At 35.8% G+C, this 18,761-nt stretch overlaps 1 protein-coding gene across 1 annotated transcript in view; it reads right to left on the bottom strand.

The window, feature by feature from the left end:
• Window positions 1-7,127, bottom strand: part of LOC143036494 (uncharacterized) — a 31,963-nt gene extending 24,836 nt beyond the window's left edge. The window contains exon 1 of the mRNA XM_076203907.1: window positions 6,987-7,127. The gene's annotated coding sequence lies outside the window, so the exon portion shown is untranslated. The remainder of the gene's footprint in view (window positions 1-6,986) is intronic.
• Between the last annotated feature and the right edge of the window lie 11,634 nt (window positions 7,128-18,761).

The raw sequence follows: 18,761 nt of genomic DNA, 5'->3' as shown, positions 1-18,761 counted from the left end.
TTTAATTTTGTTTCTACAATTCCCATTATGTCCGGTTCTTTTTCTTTCAAATAATCATTCAGTTCATTCAATCCTGTTATCAATCCATCTATATTTGTGTAAGACACTCTTAGTTTTCTGCCACTTCCATTGTATTCTCTGTTTCCCTTATGTTTTTCTTTAGTATGTCGAACTGCTTTATTTTCATGTTCACTACTCTCCAATAGAATCTCTCTTTCTCTGACTCCGTTCTTTCCTCGTTTTTTGCCTTAGCTTCAATTCTTTTCTGCTTTTCTGCCTCTCTTTCCTCCTTATTCATTTCTCTTTTTATCCATACCTTTTTATATTGATCATTTGTTGCTAATTTCCCTGTCTTGGATAGAATTTTCTCTGCTGTTGTTTGTGACCTGAATTTAATCTTAATTGGTCTGGTCTTATCTGTACTATATTTTCCGAGTCTGAATTTTTCCTCAATTTCCTTTATAATTTCTGGTTCATCTTCCTGGACTAATTTTAATAAACTGCTTACTCTTTCATTTTCCTCCTTGATTCTTGCAGTTCTATCTGGGTTATGTTTCTCTTCCATTCCTAATATAATTATACATTTCTTTTTGTCAGCTAATTCTCTTACTATATTCTCCTTCTGTCTCATCACTTTAATAACTGAGTCTTCATTATGTTCTTTCAATTGCTGTTTGACTATGTCAGTGAATGAAACCTTATTCCCTTCTTGAGTTATTCTCCAATTTTTAGCTTCTGTAGCTAGTTTCTCTCTGTTTTCATTACTATTCTTCTTCAATTTCTCATTCTCCTCCTTTACATTTCCTAACTGTCTTTTTAGGTCCTCTATTTCTTCAGTTAAGTTTCTGTTAGCCTTCTCTAGTTGTTCCAACCTTTCAATTCTTTTAAAAATGGAGTCTACGTTACCTAACTTACGCTCCAAGTCCTCGATCACCTTATCAACTCTCTCCTCTAGTCTTATCAGTCGGGGGGGGGGGGGTTGTGTCCCCCCCACCCTCTTTAAATCCCTGGAACATATTCTCGTCACTTTCTTCTGTATTGCTCCTCTCTATACTTCTAATCTTTACATTTTTATTAGACATTTGATCCTCGCTAAGTCTTTTGTTTACCTTCCGCTTGTCTGGCTGGTCAAAGTCTACTCCCTCCTCATTTCCTTCCATTTCCCTCAGTAATCCCTCCCCTTTTCCTCTTTCCCTACGTTCCCACTACTCCACGAGCAATTTCCCCCCCACCCTGCAAAAACACTAGGCACTTCTCTTTGCGTTGGGATCCACAGACTTCACTTTTCTTCAGAACGTCTTCTAAGCCGTCCATTCGTTGAAGTGTGTGTGTGTGTGTGTGTGTGTGTGTGTTTGTGTGTGTGTGTGTGTGTGTGTGTGTGTGTGTATGTGTGTGAGTGTGTATTTACCTAGTTGTATTTTACGGGAAGGGGAGCTATGCTCGTACTGTCCCGTCTCCATATCTCGTTTTATCTACACTGTTTTTAAATTCGTGTATTGTTTTTGCCCACACCACTTTCTCATCTAACTTGTTCCAAACGTTTATTACTCTGTGGGGAAAGCTGTTCTTTTTCAGGTTTCCTCTATAACTGTCTTTCTTGATTTTCTTTCCGTGTCCTCTTGTATCTCTGCTATCCCATTTTATTAGATCCTCTCTATCAATAGTTTCTATGCCTTTCATGATTCTATAAATAGTTCAAATCTCCTCTCTCTCTCTTCTTTGCTCTAATGTCTGTAGCTAGTCTCTCTTCATGTGATAGTTCTGAGAGTGTTGATGCCAATTTTGTAATTGCTCTTTGTATTCTTTCAAGTTTTGTTATACATTTTTTGGTACTTGGTGACCACGTCGTCGCTGCATATTCCAATCTTGGTCTTATCAAAGTGACTAGTATTTTCTTCACCATTTCTTCGTCCAGGTATGTAAATGCCACTTTGATTGTTCTTATTAAATTATAAGTTTCTCCAAAAATTTTGTTTATATGTTTCTCAGGGGACATATTATTCATAATAATGACTCCCAGGTCTTTCTCATTTTCTACTTTTTTAATTTCTTCTTCTCCCAATTTATATGATCCCACTATTCTTTTTTTGCTTCTTCCAAATTCCATTATACTACACTTCTTAATATTGAATTCCATCTCCCACTTCCTACTCCATTCCCATATTTTATTGAGATCACTCTGTAGCGACTCACAATCTTCTTCCGTGTTCACTTTTTTTTTTAACAATTTTGCATCATCCGCAGAAAGTTCATATAACTTTCAATTCCTTTATCCATATCATTAATATATATAGCAAACATTATTGGGGCCAGAACTGTTCCTTATGGAACACCACTTATCGCTTCATCCCAATTAAAGTGTTTGTCTCTTATCACCACTCATTTTTCTTTCATGCAAGAAGTTTTCCATCCACTTCAGTAATTTGCCCTGTATTCCTGCTGCAGTTTCTAATTTCTTTAGCAACTTCTTATGTGGCACCTTATCAAAAGCTTTTTTCAGGTCTAGAAATGCACAATCAGCCCATTCATCTCTTTCTTGTATTACATCTATTAGCCTTGAATAGAAGCACATTAAGTTTGTGACGCATAATCGTCCTTGTCTAAATCCAGATTGCCTTGGATTTAGTACGTTTGTTTTTTTTCCAAATGCCTTACCCATCTAAATTTGATAATTCTTTCACATATTTTAGCTATCGTACTTCCTTGTTTCCCCCTTTATATATTGGTACTATATTTGCTCTTTTCCAATCTCCTGGAACTTTTCCTTCTTTCAAGGAACTGTTTATTAGACTATGTATTTTGTCTGTTAGTTCATTCCTGCATTCTCTCAAAATCCAGTTTGCCATTTCATCTGGTCCATGCGATTTTCTGACATCGAGATTACTCAAGTGATTCATTATTTCATTCCTTGATACTTCTATCTCTTTCATAGGGGGAACTTTCCCCTCCCACTCGATATCTCTAGGTTGTATGTTCTCCTTCGTAAACACCGATTTAAAATGCTTGTTCATAATTTCTGCCATTTCTATTTCCTCTGTGTATTCAACTCCTTCTTCTCGTAGTTTCTCTAATTCTTGTTTGTTTTTCAGTTTGTTGTTTATAAATCTGTAAAATAGTTTTGGTTGATCTTTACATTTTTCTATGACATCTTTTTCATGTGTGTGTGTGTCTATGTGTGTGTGTGTGTGTGTGTGTGTGCGCGTGCGTGTCTGTGTGTGTGTGTGTGTGTGTGTGTGTGTGTGTGTGTGTGTGTGTGTGTGTGTGTGTGTGTGTGTGTGTGTGCATGTGTGTATGTATATGTATGTGTGTGTGTGCGTGTCTGTGTGTGTGTGTGTGTTTGTGTGTGTGTGTGTGTTTGTGTGTGTGTGTGTGTGTGTGTGTATGCGTGTTTGCGCGCGCGTGCGTGTGTGTGCGTGCGTGTGTGTGTGTGTATTTACCTAGTTGTATTTACCTAGTTGTATTTTACGGGAAGGAGAGCTATGCTCGTGGTGTCCCGTCTTCATATCTCATTTTATTTAAACTATTTTTAAATTCATGTATTGTTTTTGCACACACCACTTTCTCATCTAACTTGTTCCAACTGTCTATTACTCTGTGAGGAAAGCTTTTCTTTTTCAGATCTCTTCTATAGCTGTCTTTCTTGATTTTCTTTCCGTGCCCTCTTGTGTTTCTGTCATCCCATTTTGTCAGATTCTCTCTATCAATAATTTCTATGCCTTTCATGATTCTGTAAATAGCTATCAAATCTCCTCTCTCTCTTCTGTGATTTACAACCCCCTATTTACAGTATATATTTTTTCATAAATTCTCATGTCCCAATAGGTACAAATGCACGCACGCACACACCCACACACACACACACACTTCAACGAATGGACGGCTTAGAAGACGTTCTGAAGAAAAGTGAAGTCTGTGGATGCAAACCCCCCCCCCCCGAGATAAGACTGAGAGTGGATAAGGTGATCGAGGACTTGGAGCGTAAGTTAGGTAACGTAGACTAAGAATTGAAAGGTTGGAACAACTAGAGAAGGCTAACAGAAACTTAACTGAAGAAATAGAGGACCTAAAAAGACAGTTAGGAAATGTAAAGGAGGAGAATGAGAAATTGAAGAAGAATAGTAATGAAAACAGAGAGAAACTAGCTACAGAAGCTAAAAATTGGAGAATAACTCAAGAAGGGAATAAGGTTTCATTCACTGACATAGTCAAACAGCAATTGAAAGAACATAATGAAGACTCAGTTATTAAAGTGATGAGACAGAAGGAGAATATAGTAAGAGAATTAGCTGACAAAAAGAAATGTATAATTATATTAGGAATGGAAGAGAAACATAACCCAGATAGAACTGCAAGAATCAAGGAGGAAAATGAAAGAGTAAGCAGTTTACTAAAATTAGTCCAGGAAGATGAACCAGAAATTATAAAGGAAATTGAGGAAAAATTCAGACTCGGAAAATATAGTACAGATAAGACCAGACCAATTAAGATTAAATTCAGGTCACAAACAACAGCAGAGAAAATTCTATCCAAGACAGGGAAACTAGCAACAAATGATCAATATAAAAAGGTATGGATAAAAAGAGAAATGAATAAGGAGGAAAGAGAGGCAGAAAAGCAGAAAAGAATTGAAGCTAAGGCAAAAAACGAGGAAAGAACGGAGTCAGAGAAAGAGAGATTCTATTGGAGAGTAGTGAACATGAAAATAAAGCAGTTCGACATACTAAAGAAAAACATAAGGGAAACAGAGAATACAATGGAAGTGGCAGAAAACTAAGAGTGTCTTACACAAATATAGATGGATTGATAACAGGATTGAATGAACTGAATGATTATTTGAAAGAAAAAGAACCGGACATAATGGGAATTGTAGAAACAAAATTAAAAGGCCCACTACCACCCAACAGTGTAGGACATGATACATACAATTATTGGATTAGAAACAGAGAGAAAAAACAAGGGGGTGGAGTTATGTTCCTGACTAAGAAGGATATAAACGTGAAAGGTGTCATATATGGAAAGAATACAGTAGAGATGATTATGATAGAAGTGGAAGACCGAGATAAGAAGAGCAGAAAATTTGTGATCAATTATGTGCCTCCGAAAACAGCCTCATGGGAGGAGAGTGAACATAAAAGTATGTTAGAGGACACAAAGATAGCATTAACTAAAATAATGGAAGACGGAGGAAGAATAGTTATGATATTGCAAAGAAATCTGCGGAAATGCTCTACTTGAGATGATTACTGACAATGACACAATGGATACAAGAGAACACTATATAGAAATGAAGAAGAACCATCTAGACTTAATAATTACATCTGAACCTAGAATAGTGGACAAGATTGAATATAAAACATAAAAGTGACCACATATTGATTGAACTGGAACTTAATGAAGAAATATATGAAAAGAAATGAACAATATAAAAGTATGTCCCAAGACAAAAACAAGAAAAAGAATATGTAAAATGCTGGTACAGAGAGGAAAAAAGAAAATATGAAAAAGATGTCAATACAAAAAAGTGTAGTATAATGGAATTTGGAAAAAGCAAAAACAGAATAACAGGATCATATAATTTGGGAGAAGAAAAAAAGTAGAAAATGAGAAGGACCTGGGAGTCATTGTTATGAATAATATGTCACCTGAGAAACATATAAATAAGATTTTTGGAGAAACTTATAATTTAATAAGAACAATCAAAGTAGCATTTACATACCTGGATGAAGAAATGGTGAGGAAAATCCTAATCACCCTGATAAGACCAAGATTGGAATATGCAGCAACGATATGGTCACCAAGTACAAAAAAATGTATAAAAAAACTTGAAAGAATACAAAGAGCAATTACAAAACTGGCACCAACACTCTCAAAACTATCATATGAAGAGAGACTACAAAAACTTAAACTACAGACACTAGAGCAAAGAAGAGAGAGAGGAGATTTGATAGCTATTTACAGAATCATGAAAGGCATAGAAATTACTGATAGAGAGAATCTGATAAAATGGGATGACAGAAATACAAGAGGACACGGAAAGAAAATAAAAAAAGACAGCTATAGAAGAGATTTTAAAAAGAACAGCTTTCCTCACAGAGCAATAGACAGTTGGAACAAGTTAGATGAGAAAGTGGTGTGTGCACAACTAGGTAAATACAACTAGGTAAATACACACGCAAAACGCACACGTTCCGCCTTCAAATATAGTCTATGCTTATTTTTCCCAATAAAGTGAAAATTATTTGATCCAATTCAAACCACTTTTAGCGAAATACTGTACATGACGAACACAGTAAACAAAACATGTATATATAATAACTTGCCTAGATAGTATATGTAATCCACGCAATCTTTATGCAGATAAATGTAGTAGTCACAAAAGAAAACCAGAATGTCGATCCTGCTAGAGATAAATACCCACAACTGAACTTTAATCAAGTGATTTTATTTATTTTTGCTGGCTTTAATGACTTTCGTGTTCATTCTAGATGTCGCCAGGTAATTTTATTCAACTGTGAGGAACATCACTTTACGACCAAAGAATTATCGAGTCCATATAGACATGAACTCATAGGCACTTAGGGGTATAATATAAAACCCGTTTAAGATCCCCTCTACATTGTATTCTGTGCACTCATAATCAACCTTACGTAAATCAAGTGAATTGAAGATTAATATTTCTCTCATTCTATGACTCAGAATTTATAGATTAGAGAAAACACAAACAGTTTGTCACGTATGTGAATATGGCAATACAAGCATCTTCCATTAGCGTCCTGGATTTAATATTGTATTATTTGACGTATATCCTGACGTAACTGCTAAATAACCATATATCCACGGCAACACAACCCAAATATTATTATTTCAACAAATAATTCATCCATGACTAAGCACAATTATCAAGAACCTAACATAATCATGATAATTTAAGGTTGACTTGAGATAACCAACCAAAATATGTTACGCAGTAATGTCCCCATACTTACATTTTATATTGTGTCGTAATTGGTATCACGTCAGACCCATACAATAGGACATTTTTTGTCTATTTTCTGTACACAGTACGAGATGTAAACAAAAACAGCTGATCTGATGATGCAGACGACATATTCCTGACGTCGATCAATATATAATGAAAGAGAACGGAAAAGGTCACACACTATCTCAGAAAACGTAAAACTGTAAATTAATAACTTTATTTTTTAATGCCAAAGTTTTCCGTGTACATAGACCAAATCTTCTGAATTTTCCTTGCTTATTTTTTTACTAATATAATATAAAACACAGTTATTTACAGAGCCATATTGACCTTTAGAGGTCTTATCCAATGAAAAGATTGTTGTGGTTACTTGTATATATTTGTGATTTAACATAAAAACACTTTCAAATTTATGGTAAAATTCTACTAATATCATATATGGATATTTTGTACGTGTATTTCCTAAGTAGCTCCATACTTTGTGAGCGCTGGTTTTAAATATAAAGTTTGTATTGAGATCTATTACAACCCAGGTAATGAAGATTAAACCATATATCATTATTGCATATTGGTTTTTTACGATTTATTTAATTCGAACTATTTTCTTAACTCATATTTTAACTGGAGTAATTCCTAAAGAACTCTGGTATTGAGAAAACATAAAAACAAAATTTCTAGGCCTAGATATTAAGTGTAATGTACACAACGGAAATGAGACAAAAGGACAGATTAAATGAGAAAAAGAAATAATGTTATGACAACAGCCAGAAAGGTACAAATTTAATCTACATATTAAGTATGGACTATATTTTTGTTAAAGGGTGGCTACCCCATACCCATGATTTTTTTGTAATCTATTCATTCTTTATCTAATTATTTATAGTCTATTCTATCACTACTTTGGTATATGTGCCGAGAATGGGCTGTGTATCTTGAAAACTGAGGAGGACTCTCCTTTTTTCAATTAAATCTTGCTCAGGGACCATATTAAAATGCATACCATGCACGTGATCTCCATCTTGATAATTAAGACTAAGTAAAGTATTTACCAAAAGAAAAGACATAAGCTCTCTAAGATACATTCTTTTTTGTATTAAAAAAAATGGAATTCTGAACTTTTATAAAATATAATTCTATTTTATCTTAGAATTTTTAATATCCTGACATGAAGAAGAAACGCAAAATATATATGAACAACATAAATGTACGTTTTCTTTTGTCAGTCATTTAAAGAAAACGTTCTATGCACCTACTGAAAAGGACAAACTATACTTTTTATACTCCTGTCCCAGTTATCAAAGGAACTCGATTATATATATATATATATATATATATATATATATATATATATATATATATATATATATATATATATATATATATATACATATATATATATATATATATATATATATATATATATATATATATATATATATATATATATATATATATATATTGTGTGTGTATAGTGACGAGAGGAACTCTGTGTTAAGCGAAACACGCAATATATTTATTTTAAAAAATGCGACCGGTCAACACGAGAGGTGAACACAGAATGTCATAGGTATGAAATCTGGTACACGTTCTGGCACCCTTGTTACCAGATAGAACAATATATATATATATATATATATATATATATATATATATATATATATATATATATATATATATATAGTATGTATGTATGTATATATATATATATATATATATATATACATATATATATGGGAAACTTATGAATGAGGAACCTGCATGCAAAAATGTGTAGAGGTGACGTTATACAAAATACATCAATGTTTATGGAAAACAGATATGGCACCAGTAGAGGGTAGTGGTTACCTAAGGTTATATAAACATGACAGTGCTCGGGACTGCGTAGGTCTAACTACGTCCGTAACTACTACGTAGAACAAGTAGATTATGGCTACACAAACTACATAAAACAATTACCATTTAGGGAATAATCACTACATATATACAGGGAATAATTACTACACATACTATATAGGAAATAATTACTACATAAAATATACAAGAAATACTTACTACACATACTATATAGGGAATAATTACTACATAAATTATATAGGAAATAATTACTACATACACTACCCCCACCCCGAAGAGTGGAGTGGAATATGGTCAATAGAAGAAAAAGTCAGAATGATCACAGAAGCGGACGGTCCTGGCCGAACGGGTCGCACGGGGAGGGAAGGATGGGAGATGGGAGGGCAGAGGGCAGGGAAGTGGGAAGAGGTGACAGAGGGGTCAAGGGCACTGGTGGAGGCATCAGCTGTGAGCGACAGAGTATTCGGATGTGCGACGTCAGCCGTGCGCAAAGTGGCTGAGTCAGAGACGTCGGTCACGGGCGGCGCGCTGGTGACGGGGATGTCGTCTGTGCGAGACAGTCTGTTGAGTAATAGGAAGAAAAGCCGGTTTCAATCGATCTGTGGAAACCGAGGTTTCGCCCTGAGAGAGACTAACGATGAAGTATTTAGATTCACGGCGGAGAACGTCATAAGGACCAGAGTACGGAGCTTCCAAATGCTTCCGGATTATGTCAACTCGCGCCAAAAATTTAGGGCAGGAGTGAAGGTCATGAGCCACGTATGATTGAGGTCGTGTATGACAGTCACTGGACGCAAGGTCATGGAAATTGATGGACCGCATTTCTTTGACAAGGTGAAGGATGGTCGCGTCATCCGACGTGACGGTGTGTTCCTTAGTGATGACAACAGAAGGACACAACTTATGAGCGCCAGTCTTCTTATTTTCCTGTTGACGCTTCCTATTTTCATATGGGGTCGCCGTTCCTTGCTAGTCGTTTCCACTAGCTTCGGTCCATCACCTCCTCCTCCTGCAGCTGTTTCTCCTTAAGGTCCTCTCTCAGTCTGTCCTTCCAGGGCACCTTGGGTCTCCCTCGCTTGCGTCTGCCCTGAACCTCCATCTCCATCACTCTCCTTCCCACGTAGTCTTCATCTCTTCTCTTACGAGCGCCATTAACCGCGGTAAATGGAGAAAACTTAATGACGTGAGAAGTCAGGCGGTGGCCAAGGAAGGATATGGGTAAGGAATAGAACCAGTTATCCTGCCAAGCGCGAAGAGGAGGTTTCAGAGAGCAGTGATAACGTTCAATCATTCCGTTAACTTAGGAGTGAAAACTAGTAGTACGCACATGGTGGAAACCAATGACAGACGAAAGCTCAGAGAAAATACGCCACCTATTACAAGAGACACCTGAACTCACTTTCACTATGGAAGATAGCGTTGACGGAGCTTTACCCTTCCTCGACCTCCTAGTGAAACAAACTGAACATTATTTTTATACAACAGTGTACACAAAACCCACAAACCCTGGACACTGCCTTAATGGTTCTAGTGAGTGCCCTCAAAGATATAAGGACTCTACCATCAGTGCCTATATCCGAAGAGCACTAACTCACTGCAGCACATGGACACAAGTGCATGATGAAATCGAACGTTCCACTCAAGTTCTGATTAATAACGGCTTCAGTGAAAAAGAGATAAATCTCCAAACAAAGAAAATAATGGACGGCTGGCATAAAAACAACAATAATAACCAAAATAAAGAGAAAATCAACATATATTATAAATCCATTTTTTCGTCAGCTTATAAAGAAGATGAACGTATTATGAAACAAATTATAAAAAGAAACATTAAACCAGTCAATCCAGAGAAAATACTCAACCTGGTGATTTATTATAAAACTAGGAAAACTAGCCATCTTATTAGAAACAGCCCCTAACAAGAGAGAAAGGAACTTCAGAAATTACATGTCATCTATAGGTTCACATATACACGAGGGGACTGTGAAGCCCTCCCATCCACCTATATTGGCATGACGACAATGAGGTTATCCCGTCGCCTCTCATACCACCTGACATCTGGAGCCCCTAAAAATCACTTAAGAGAAGCCCATGGCATAACACTTGCAAGAGAGACACTTGAGAAAAACACTGAGATCTTGGATTTATGTACATCGATACTGAAATAATTTCAGCCCTGGGCAGGATTGAACCAGGTACCGCCGATACCTCCTTACTAACAGTCTGAGACTCTACCAACCGCGCCACCGTGTGCGTGCGTGCGTGTTTGTGTGTGTGTGTGTGTGTGTGTGTGTGTTTGTGTGGGTGTGTATTTATCTAGCTGTATTTTACGGGAAGAGTGCCTATGCTCGTGGGTCCCGTCTTCATATCTCGTTTTATCTAGACTGTTTTTAAATTCGTGTATCGTTTTTGCACACACCACATACGCATCTAACTTGTTCCAAACGTCTATTACCCTGTGGTGAAAGCTGTTTTTTTTTTTTTTTACGTCTTTTCTATAATTGTCTTTCTTGATTTTCTTTCCGTGTCCTCTTGTATTTCCCCTATCCCATTTTATTAGATCCTCTCTATCAATAGTTTCTATGCCTTTCATGATTCTATAAATAGTTATCAAGTCTCCTCTCTCTCTCTTCTTTGCTCTAATGTCTGTAGCTCAAGTTTTGCTAGTCTCTCTTCATATGATAGTTCTGAGAGTGTTGGTGGCAATTTCGTAATTGCTCTTTGTATTCTTTCAAGTTTTGTTATACATTTTTTTGTACTTGGTAACCACATCGTTGCTGCATATTCCAATCTTGGTCTTTTCAAAGTGACTAGTATTTTCTTCACCATTTCTTCGTCCAGGTATGTAAATGCCACTTAGATTGTTCTTATTAAGTTATAAGTTTCTCCAAAAATTTGTTTATATGTTTCTCAGGTGATATATTATTCATAATAATGACTCCCAGGTCCTTCTCATTTTCTACTTTTTTAATATCTTCTTCTCCCAATTTATATGATCCCACTATTCTTTATTTGTTTCTTCCAAATTCCATTATACTACACTTCTTAATATTGAATTCCATCTCCCACTTCCTACTCCATTCCCACACTTTATTGAGATCACTCTGCAGTGACTCACAATCTTTTACAGTGTTCACTTTTTTCAACAGTTTTGCACCGTCTGCAAAGAAGCTCATATAACTTTCAATTCCTTTATCCATATCATTAATATATATAGCAAACATTATTGGGGCCAGAACTGTTCCTTGTGGAACTCCACTAATCACTTCATCCCAATTAGAGTGTTTGTCTCTTATCACCACTCTCATTTTTCTTTCATGAAAGAAGTCTTCCATCCACTTCAGCAGTTTCCCTGTATTCCTCCTGCAGTTTCTAATTTCTTAAGCAATTTCTTGTGTGGCACCATATCAAAAGCTTTTTTCAGGTCTAGAAATGCACAATCAGCCCATCCATCTCTTTCTTGTATTATATCTATTAACCTTGAATAAAAACACATTAAGTTTGTGACACATGATTGTCCTTGTCTAAATCCAAATTGCCTTGGATTTAGTACGTTGTTTTTTCCAAATGCCTTACCCATCTAATTTTGATCATTCTTTCACATATTCATTTCTGTCACTAGTATATATTTTCCATTTTCAGATCTTTTGTCTTTTTTCCATTTCATCCAAGTTTTATCCCTCTTGTCTCTTAACTCTCTACATCTCTGTGTTGTACCAACACTTTACATATTCTTTTTCTTGTTTTTGTCTTGGAACATACTTTTCCACGCCTTATTTATAATTTTTTGTCAAAATATTCCATTTCTCTTCTACTGTTGTTTCCTCCTTGTGTATCCTTTCCCAGTCTGCTTTTTTAAAGAATTCTCTTATTTTATATAAAAAAAAATCTATACATCAATCTTCCCTTTCTATATTGTTCGTTTTTTCCATGTATTTTTCCTCATTTAGTTTCAGTTCAACCAATATGTGGTCACATTTACTTATTGGTGTCTTATATTCAATCTTGTCCACTATTTCGGGTTCTGATGTGATTATTAGGTCCAAACTCGATGGTTCTTCCTCATTTCTATACCTAGTATTCTCTTGTATCCATTACGTCATTGTATGTTCTATAATCATATCAAGTAGTACATTTCCCCATAGGTCGTCTCCACCCTTCCCTGTCATATCTTCCCAGCAGATTTCTTTACAATTAAAGTCACTCATTATAACTATTCTTCCTCCATCTTCCTTTATCTTACTTAGTGTTATCCTTGTGTCTTTCATAAGAACATAAGAATAAAGGAGACTGCAAGAAACCACAAGGCCTACACTAGGCAGCTCCGTATCCCTCACCACCTGTCATCCCCATCCATAATGTTGTCTAATCGTTTCTTAAAACAACTGATAGTTTCAGCGCTTACCACATGGTTACTAAGTTTATTCCATTCATCGACCACCCTATTAGTAAACCAATTCTTGCCTATTTCCTTCTTAAATCTAATTTTGTCCAGTTTATACCCATTACTGCGAGTCCTGCCCTGTTGTTTTATTATGATAACCTTGTTTGCATCACCCGTTATAACCTTTGATCCACTCTTCTAATATATTTTTGTGTTCTCTCTCTTCCCACGAGGCCGTTTTAGGAGGCACATAATTTACTACAAGCTTCCTGCTCTTCCCACACCTGTCCTCCACTTCCATCATGATCATCTCTACTCTATTCTTTCCATATGTGACATTCCTCACATTTATATCCTTCTTAGTCAGGAACATAACTCCACCCCCTTGTTTTACCTCTCTCTATCTAATCCAATAATTATATGCACCATGTCCTACACTGTTGGGTGGTAATGGACCTTTCAATTTTGTCTCTACAATTTCCATTATGTCCGGTTCTTTTTCCTTCAGGTAATCATTCAGTTCGTTCGTTCAAGCCTGTTATTAAGCCATCTATGTTTGCGTATGGCACTTTTAATTTTCTACTACTTCAGTCGTGTTTTCTGTTTCCTTTCCGTTTTTCTCTGCTATGAACCATTTCCTCACTTTCATATCCATTACTCTCCAATAGAGTTTCTCTTTGTCTGATTTGTTCTTTTCTCGTTTTTCCTTAGCTTCTGGTCTTTTTGTTTTTTCATCCTTTCTTTCCTCTTTATTCATTTTTCTTTTTATCCATACCTGTTTACACAGATTACTTTTTGCTAGTTTCCCTGTTTTTGCTAAGATATTCTCTGCTGTCGTTTGTGACCTGAATTTAACCTTAATTGGTCTGGTCTTATCTGTATTGTATTTCCCTATTCTATATATTTCTTCAATTTCTTTCCCTGTTTATTGTCCATCCTCTTGAATTACTTCTAATATCTTGTTTACCTTTTCTTTCTCCTCTTTTACTCTTGTAGTCCTATTTGGATTATGCTTCTCTTCCACCCGTAATATAATTATACATTTCTTTTAGTCCGCTAAGTCTCTTACTACATTCTCCTTCTCTCTCATCACTTTAATAGCTGTGTCCTTAGTTTGTTCTTTCATCTGTTGTGTCACTATATCTCTAAATATAATCTTGTTGTTCTCTTGGACTTTTCTCCAACCCTGTACTTCTTTTGCTATGTACTCTTTATTCTCTTTATTATTCTTTAATTTCTCATTCTCATCTTTTACTTCTTTTAACTGTCTTTTTAATTCTTCTGTTTATTTATTTAGGTTTTGTTTCTCCTTCTTTAGTTATTCCAATTTATCAACTCTTTGCGTAATCCGTGTAAGTTGGCTGAACCTAACCTCCCAGCAATCGATCATTTCCCCTAGTTTTTCCTTTAGACTTGCTAATCGGGGGAGGTTAGCATCCCATCCCTCATTAAATCCATGGAAATTATTATCTCCACTTTCTATTGTGTTGTTCTTATCTATATATCTAATTTTAGTACATTTACTGATATTTTCGACTTCACCTCTGTCGTCTGCAGCCCGCTTGTTGACATTTCTTCTGACGTCCGGGGGAGCCCGTTCGTCTCCTTCCTCGTTTCCTTCCATTTTCCTCAGTAATCCCTCCCTTTCTCCTTTTTCTTCACCTTCTCACTCCACCACGAGCTTTCCCCTTCCCTACTAATACAACAAATGTAATCCCTCGTCGTTGAGATCGACGAAATTTGAAGTTTCTGTTCAATGCTGGCTCTTGAAATGTATGATTGAAATATAATTTACTGGTATTATATTCCAATTACGCCGGCAGCCATTTTAAAATGATCGTCGTTTTATATGTAATTTTAAGTAAAAAAAAAAAAAAAAAGAACAAAGGCCTTACCAGAAACGTAGTTTTATTCAGATGATCCCCAATATAATGAGAGAGAACAAAAACTACGGTTAAAAAAATTTAAATTTTTCTACCTCTTTTTTTTTCTTTCTTTCTTTTTTTATATATCTACGCTATCCATCATTAACTGATGATAACGGTTTAGTACATCATCTCTCCGGGAATCACAAGTGTTGGACGAAATAAAAGACACCATAACAATTTCAATTTCGTTGGTGGTCCATCATTGACTGATGATAACGATTCAGTACATCATCTCTCCAGGAATCACAAGTGTTGGACGAAACAAAAGACACCATGACGATTTCATCGGTAGTCTGACCGAATACGCCTGATCACGTGACGTGGTGAATCATTCCCATTTCGCCATGCTGCTCTTCATCTAATTTCCAATTTTTTAAACTCTCTGAGCTAACTCTCTAAGGTAACTCATCCTAACTTAACATTTCCATTTTATTGCTACATTAACAACTGCAATGTATAGCATACATTAAGTAGAAAGATGATGTATTAAGGAGTGTAGAAAATGGACAATTAACCAAGTAGCTGCATACCAGGAACTTTAAATGTGTAGTTGTAGGTATGAATTTGTTAATTCGTTATTTTCATCTTTCATATTCCTCGATTAGTTTTGCAACCCTGCCTCCCCCACCTTCCGCTGCCCAATATTTATTGTTCTGTTATCCAGGGTTCTGAATATTTCACCGTAATCGACAAATTTTGCGTTAGAATAAACAAAAAATCTATATTTTCCCTTTTCCTTTCTGTATTAGGGACATTAAATACAAATTTCACAAAATGTGTTAAATTGTTTCGCAACCCAATAGCTAAAATGTCTACCCAAAAAAATATTAAGTTTGACTCAAAATATTTACATTTTCTTTTTCGTTTGTTTACACATACCCAGTTGATTTGCATTGTTGGCGTAGGTGGGGAGGTGATTGGGGGAGGAGAGTGATGTCGCTGAGAACTTTTACCCCGCGGCTGCACTAACGGGTAAGTCTGCTATCATATATGTATGGACGTCATTACCACGATCACATCTTTACAATACCAAGAGCATCCAAGATCGAAGTATTTTATTCATGACATGCGTAGATGGAACAGCATTGTAGACTGGAACTACAAAATTTTCTTTAGTTTTGTTGTATACATGATTTATCGGCTTAGCCGTTATTTCCTCATTAGAGGTGGAAGAGAGAGGGGGAAGGGGATGAAGAGATGTGAGTAATTGTTGCTGTTGTTATGGATTCTGTTGATCAGCGCTGTTATGTGGTATTTTATATTTCATATAGTGGTTTAGTCATAATTTTGTTAATAATATCTCCGATTTTCCATTCTCTCCAAATATCCGAACCACCTCATCTTCCATTCTTTTATAATTACTGACATGACTCCCACCTTTAGCCTGATTTTCTCATTTGTTAACCTGTCACTTTCATTTCAACCGCTTGTATGCGGCTTTTTAGTTTCGTGTTCAGAACCACGATTCACTACCATAAGTTTATTGGTCGCAATATGAAGATATATATTTTCTTTTTGCACTTAATGGAATGTTTTTTCCTTTAAGAATTGGGTACAGGATTCTAAGGGTGTTACTACAATTTGTGATCCTTTTTTTGTTATTTTCACAGAACTCCACACCTAGATACCTAAAATGTTCGGCATTCAAAAGTTGTTTTCCTTCCATCACAATTCTTCCCCCTACTTGCCCTCTACCTACTCGCATTACTTCTGTTTTTGCAACTTTTATCTGCATCTTGTATCCATAATTTCATTGCAGTTTGTTACTCTCGCCAGCTGTTTGAAACTACGGGAATATCCGCATATGCCAGCACCAGGAGGGTCATATTTTTCTCTCCTATTAACATTTATTATCTTGTCCATATACAATGTAAACAATGGCAGGGGAACACTCCACCTTGTCTTGAGTCAGTCCACTCTCCACCTTAAACCACTACTTTTGAATTCACCACGTTCTCAATAATCTCTCAGTTTATCAAGAATCCCACTCCACTGCATTTTTTTTTCTTCTTACCTCAACAGCAAAACAGGAAGTGAATGTCTTGTAGCTGCCTCAGTTTTTCTTCGGACTTTACTCAGTTCTACGATATCCCAGTGGTTCTCCAGTTCTTCCATCAAACTCTCCAGCTTGTCGTCCTCTATTAGGGTTCTCACATTGTAAGTGTAGGTCTTCATCTTGTTCAGGTTGTTTTAAACCCAAGACATAGATCTGCTTGGACAGTGCTTACTCATATTCGGTGGCACACTGCCCGTAAGAGCAGGAGGCAATGCAGATGACCCTTAGGAACGTCCACTTTTCACAACGGTTGAACTTAATAAAAAAAAAAAAAAAAAATTGAATTCCTTCACTAGATTGTCTCCCACTGGTAGATTTTTATTATTGGTGCCAATTCTAGAAAACTTAATCCAACTGAAGGTGGCCCTCAACCCAAAGGGGTACTACGATGAAAAGAATAGTCTGGTAGTGGTAAAAAAAAAAATGTAAGACGAAAGTATCGCTGCCAAAAAATGTAAACTAGACGCCACGTTCAACCATATTAGAGCGAAATTATTCCTTCTTTCCTTCCTACATTTGGCGTTTTCTGACGCTTGGAGAAAAATTATATATATATATATATATATATATATATATACATATATATATATATATATATATATATATATGTATATATATACATATATGCACTAAAAAAACCACTATTATTTGGATTTAAGAAAAGAAGGAAATAACGAATTTCCGTATATTTCGATCACTTGCTGTGATCCTCTTCATGCGGAATACATAGACAAGAGAACATACATATCTTACATAAAGATGAGAGAGGTAAAGTTAGGGAACGTGGACAAGACATCTCATGTGGCATCTATATTGTTGCGCGGGTTTTGTGACAAATCGTCCGCTTTTACATATGAGGAAATAATTTATTAACTGCCAAGGTGGTTATGTAATCTGGTGACCATTGGCCTTTTGAGATATTAAAATTCGGGAATTGTTTTATTAAGGAAGATTCAATAATTTTCCTTTTATAACTACATTTGGATTTGAAAATGGTTTTTGCCTCGTCCCAATTTATTCTGTGATTATTGTTGGCTACGTGTTGAAATACCGTGGAGTTATGTTGAGCATATTTTACTGAGTTTTTATGTTCATTAATTCTCGTTATTAATCCTCTGCCCGTTTGTCCCCAATACACTTCATCACAATCTGAGCAGGGTAATTTGTAAACTCCGGGATTTATGTCTTCTGTTGCTCTGCTCAACATTATGTTATTATTATTATTAGTAGTAGTAGTATTGATATTATTATTGTTGCATTATTATTATAATAATCATTATTGTTATTATTAATTTATTATTATTCCATCATCATCATGGACCATAGATTTTCTGCTGGTTTGCCTCTCTATTCTATTCCGTTATAGGAGGCATTCTGGTGAAGACTGGTTTGCCAGCAATAACCACCTCTTCTATCAAGAGCTGGACAGATGCTCAAGGATCTTGCGCAATTGTGAATATCGGTTGCGATTTGCGCACGCTACGAAATATACGTTCTTCCCCATGAAAAGGGTTATGTGCAAGCGTAAAATGGTTTGTATTTACAAAAAAAAAAAAAATT

The sequence above is a fragment of the Oratosquilla oratoria genome, chromosome 20 (genome assembly GCF_046742065.1).
Source record: "Oratosquilla oratoria isolate Oo_2021 chromosome 20, ASM4674206v1, whole genome shotgun sequence".
Classification (NCBI taxonomy): Eukaryota; Metazoa; Arthropoda; class Malacostraca; order Stomatopoda; family Squillidae; genus Oratosquilla; species Oratosquilla oratoria.
The sequence above is the reverse complement of the archived record's forward strand: the minus strand, read 5'-3'. Positions and strand labels throughout refer to the sequence as shown.